At 45.3% G+C, this 5,530-nt stretch overlaps 1 protein-coding gene across 1 annotated transcript in view; it reads right to left on the reverse strand.

Annotated features, from left to right (window-relative positions):
• The window catches only part of btbd8 (BTB domain containing 8), a 25,578-nt gene extending 22,664 nt beyond the window's left edge, over nt 1–2,914 (reverse strand). Inside the window, exon 1 of the mRNA XM_061888246.1 lies at nt 2,559–2,914. The gene's annotated coding sequence lies outside the window, so the exon portion shown is untranslated. The remainder of the gene's footprint in view (nt 1–2,558) is intronic.
• Nucleotides 2,915–5,530: the final 2,616 nt, after the last annotated feature.

Genomic DNA, 5,530 nt, shown 5'->3' on the forward strand with positions numbered 1-5,530 from the left:
CTATCAAGTTGAGTTGATTATGCGAGTGGTGGACTATCAAGTTGAGTTGATTATGCGAGTGGTGGACTATCAAGTTGAGTTGATTATGTGAGTGGTGGACTATCAAGTTGAGTTGATTATGCGAGTGGTGGACTATCAAGTTGAGTTGATTATGCGAGTGGTGGACTATCAAGTTGAGTTGATTATGCGAGTGGTGGACTATCAAGTTGAGTTGATTATGCGAGCGGTGGACTATCAAGTTGAGTTTATTATGCGAGCGGTGGACTATCAAGTTGAGTTGATTATGTGAGTGGTGGACTATCAAGTTGAGTTGATTATGTGAGTGGTGGACTATCAAGTTGAGTTGATTATGCGAGTGGTGGACTATCAAGTTGAGTTGATTATGTGAGTGGTGGACTATCAAGTTGAGTTGATTATGCGAGTGGTGGACTATCAAGTTGAGTTGATTATGCGAGTGGTGGACTATCAAGTTGAGTTGATTATGCGAGTGGTGGACTATCAAGTTGAGTTGATTATGCGAGCGGTGGACTATCAAGTTGAGTTTATTATGCGAGCGGTGGACTATCAAGTTGAGTTGATTATGCGAGTGGTGGACTATCAAGTTGAGTTGATTATGCGAGTGGTGGACTATCAAGTTGAGTTGATTATGTGAGTGGTGGACTATCAAGTTGAGTTGATTATGCGAGTGGTGGACTATCAAGTTGAGTTGATTATGCGAGTGGTGGACTATCAAGTTGAGTTTATTATGCGAGCGGTGGACTATCAAGTTGAGTTGATTATGCGAGCGGTGGACTATCAAGTTGAGTTTATTATGCGAGCGGTGGACTATCAAGTTGAGTTTATTATGCGAGCGGTGGAGTATCAAGTTGAGTTGATTATGCGAGTGGTGGACTATCAAGTTGAGTTGATTATGTGAGTGGTGGACTATCAAGTTGAGTTGATTATGTGAGTGGTGGACTATCAAGTTGAGTTGATTATGTGAGTGGTGGACTATCAAGTTGAGTTGATTATGTGAGCGGTGGACTATCAAGTTGAGTTGATTATGTGAGTGGTGGACTATCAAGTTGAGTTGATTATGCGAGTGGTGGACTATCAAGTTGAGTTGATTATGTGAGTGGTGGACTATCAAGTTGAGTTGATTATGTGAGTGGTGGACTATCAAGTTGAGTTGATTATGCGAGCGGTGGACTATCAAGTTGAGTTGATTATGCGAGCGGTGGACTATCAAGTTGAGTTGATTATGCGAGTGGTGGACTATCAAGTTGAGTTGATTATGCGAGTGGTGGACTATCAAGTTGAGTTGATTATGTGAGTGGTGGACTATCAAGTTGAGTTGATTATGTGAGTGGTGGACTATCAAGTTGAGTTGATTATGTGAGCGGTGGACTATCAAGTTGAGTTGATTATGCGAGCGGTGGACTATCAAGTTGAGTTGATTATGCGAGCGGTGGACTATCAAGTTGAGTTGATTATGCGAGTGGTGGACTATCAAGTTGAGTTGATTATGTGAGTGGTGGACTATCAAGTTGAGTTGATTATGTGAGTGGTGGACTATCAAGTTGAGTTGATTATGTGAGTGGTGGACTATCAAGTTGAGTTGATTATGTGAGTGGTGGACTATCAAGTTGAGTTGATTATGTGAGTGGTGGACTATCAAGTTGAGTTGATTATGCGAGTGGTGGACTATCAAGTTGAGTTGATTATGCGAGCGGTGGACTATCAAGTTGAGTTGATTATGCGAGTGGTGGACTATCAAGTTGAGTTGATTATGTGAGTGGTGGACTATCAAGTTGAGTTGATTATGTGAGTGGTGGACTATCAAGTTGAGTTGCAGTCCTCATTCAAAAGACATTTTGGTCGCCGTACTACAATCTTGGTATTAGGACACCCCTACTATAGTGCAGCATGTAGCACAGCAGGATAGACATTTGAAGGACTGACTCCCCTCTGGTGTCACAATCAGTAAAAACTGTGAAGTGAATTATATTTATATAGCACTTTTTTCTAGTCACTCAGAGCGCTTTACATAGTGAAAGCCAATATCTAAGTTCCATTTAAAGCAGTGTGGGTGGCACTGGGAGCAGGTGGGTCAAGTGTCTTGCCCAAGGACACAACGGCAGTGACTAGGATGGCGGAAGCGGGGATCGAACCTGGAACCCTCAAGTTGCTGGCACGGCCGCTTTACCAACCGAGCTATAGCGCCCCTGCTGTAAATTGACAGGAGAATCACGCTCGCTAGTAGCAAGTATGTCTTCTGCTGCCGGGCCCACATTATTATTATTACATAACAGTCCTGCAGCAGCAGAACAGCAGGACGACAAACCTGTTTGTGTAGTCTGGTTCCGGTATTTAGTCTGGTTCCGGTATTTAGTCTGGTTCCGGTCTGCATGCGCCGACACAGCCAGTGAATTATTCATGCAGCGCCCTGATGGCTGGCTGCAGTACCTTAGTCCTCATCTGCACCATGGTCTTTGTCTGCACCATTTTAGGGAAGATGCAGGCTCAGCAGCAGAAAGGAGGCGGGCCTAACGAGAGAGGAAGATGGACAGAAGACTCACCTGCTGAAATCCTCTCCTCCAACGTCCTCCACAGGACCGTGTGTCCTCTCCTGCAACGTCCTCCACGCTTCCCGGCGTGCGGCGGCAGGTCCTCTGGGGAAAAGGTCCTCCAGGATCCGCCCTGTGATTGGACGGCGTGGCGAGGGAGAAGAAGGGGAGAAAATGGTGCTGTGCGGCGCCAGCGAATCAGCAGCTGCTTGGAGGACCTTTCATCCCCATGGCAACACACACACACCCCGCCGCCTTGCCCCCTTCCCTCCTTGCCTCCTTCCCTCCTCGGTCTCCGGCACAGAAAGGCAGAGCCCACCAGAGAGCTGCTGGGTGGTGTGGTGGGAGGAGCCAGAGGTGTGGTGGGAGGAGCCAGAGCATCAGATTAGTCGCCTCCGGGCTTAATCCGTGTGGACACACTGCTTGATGAAGCTTCACTTCAATGAAACTTGAGTGGACTGAGACTCTTAGCCTGGTCTCTTCCTCTCATGACACTCCTGAGTGCATCTCTTCCTCTCATGACACTCCTGAGTGCATCTCTTCCTCTCATGACACTCCTGAGTGCATCTCTTCCTCTCATGACACTCCTGAGTGCATCACTTCCTCTCATGACACTCCTGAGTGCATCACTTCCTCTCATGACACTCCTGAGTGCATCACTTCCTCTCATGACACTCCTGAGTGCATCACTTCCTCTCATGACACTCCTGAGTGCATCTCTTCCTCTCATGACACTCCTGAGTGCATCACTTCTCTCATGACACTCCTGAGTGCATCACTTCCTCTCATGACACTCCTGAGTGCATCACTTCCTCTCATGACACTCCTGAGTGCATCACCATCCATGGGCACACTTACTTTGCACTGAAAAGGTGTTCAAAGGGGCTTGTTTGTCCACAACACTCATGCACATTAACATAAACTAATATATACATTAACATAAATAAATATATACATTAACATAAATAAATATGTACATTAACATAAATAAATATGTATATTAACATAAATATATATATATACATTAACATAAATAAATATGTACTTTAACAAACAAATCCAGGTCTTCCTCACTGCACTCCCCCTTCCAGTTTAAAGGCCTACTGAAATGAGATGTTCTTATTTAAACGGGGATAGCAGCTCCATTCTATGTGTCATACTTCATCATTTCGCCATATTGCCATATTTTTGCTGAAAGGATTTAGTAGAGAACATCCACGATAAAGTAAGCAACTTTTGGTCGCTAATAAAAAAGCCTTGCCTGTACCGGAAGTAGCAGACGATGACATCACAAGTGTGATGGCTCCTCACATCCTCACATTGATTTTAATGGGAGCCTCCAACAAAAAGTGCTATTCGGACCAGGAAAACGACATTTTCCCCATTAATTTGAGCGAGGATAATAGATTTGTGTTTGAGAATATTGATAGCGACGGACTGGATAAAAACAAAAACAAAAAAAAACAAGTTAAAAAAAACACGATTGCATTGGGACGGATTCCGATGTTTTTAGACACATTTTCTAGGATAATTCTGAGAAATCCCTTATCTTTCTATTGTGTTGCTAGTGTTTTAGTGAGTCAAACAGTACCTGATAGTCGCAGGTGTGTGTCCACAGGTGTCTTGACGCCATGTCTCGGGGAAGTCGACGGCAGCTGCATGGACGACACAAGCTCAGCTTTTCTCCGGTAAGAAGTGACTTTTTAACCACAATTTTCTCCCCGAAACCTGCTGGTTGACATTTGGTCGGGATCCATGTTTGCTTGACCGCTCTGATCCATAGTAAAGCTTCACCTCAGGGAATTTTAAACAAGGAATCACCGTGTGTTTGTGTGGCTAAAGGCTAAAGCTTCCCACCTCCATCTTTCTACTTTGACTTCTCCAATATTAATTGAACAAATTGCAAAAGATTCAGCAACACAGATGTCCAAAATACTGTGTAATTATGTCGTTAAAGCAGACTACTTTTAGCTGTGTGTGTGTGCAGCGCTCATACTTCCTAACTATCCGTGACATCACGCGATGTTTTCAAGAATAAACTCCCGGGAAATTCAAAATTGTAATTTATTAAACTAAAGCGGCCGTATTGTCATGTGTTGCAATGTTAATATTTCATCATTGATATATAAACTATCAGACTGCGTGGTGGCTAGTAGTGGCTTTCAGTAGGACTTTAAAGTACCAATGATTGTCTCACACACACACACACACACACACACACACACACACACACACACACACACACACACACACACACACACACACACACACACACACACCAAGTGTGGTAAAAATGATTCTGATTTCTACTATGCCTGATGTCGGACTGATATCAGGCATGAGTGTGGAATGGATACACCAGAGTGATTAATGGCAGTGAAAAAGGAGCAAGTGTGGCAAAGAAAAGTCCAAAGAGCGCGCCACAAACTCCTGGAGCCCTCAGGCTGCAGTGGCAGTCCACGGGTGTGTGCGTGTGCCCTGGCTGGATGTCGACCCACATTACGCTCACATGAGGGAGAGGCCTGGGCTCCTTTGGACTCGGCAGGAGGTCAACCCAGCAGCGAGACCAGGGTCTTAAACCTCCCGGCACATCCTGGTCCAAGTGAGTCCTTAGTTGATAAAGATAAAGGTGAAGAGCACAATAACCACCAAGTGTGTACATGTATGTCTTCTGGGTCTTTCTCGAGATGTGGAAGTACACCCAGGGTACATTAGCACCACCTGCAGGACTGCTGGGAAACTGCAGCTTAAACCTCTCTTTTTTTCAACCTACGTGCTCTGAAATGTGTGGCCCGCTGAGGTCTTGGATCCAAGCGGTGGACTTGTAGGTCCTGCTCATGCTTGCTGGACAAGGTTGAGGTGGCGTGCTGACGAGGTGGATCCAGGTAGGATGAACTCCTAAGTGGATCACGCCCCAGATTACAGCGGGAAGGTGGAAGACCCTGGAATGACGTCCATGGACAAAGAAAGACGAGTGTCGGGAA

This window comes from Nerophis ophidion, linkage group LG26 (genome assembly GCF_033978795.1).
Source record: "Nerophis ophidion isolate RoL-2023_Sa linkage group LG26, RoL_Noph_v1.0, whole genome shotgun sequence".
Taxonomy (NCBI): domain Eukaryota; kingdom Metazoa; phylum Chordata; class Actinopteri; order Syngnathiformes; family Syngnathidae; genus Nerophis; species Nerophis ophidion.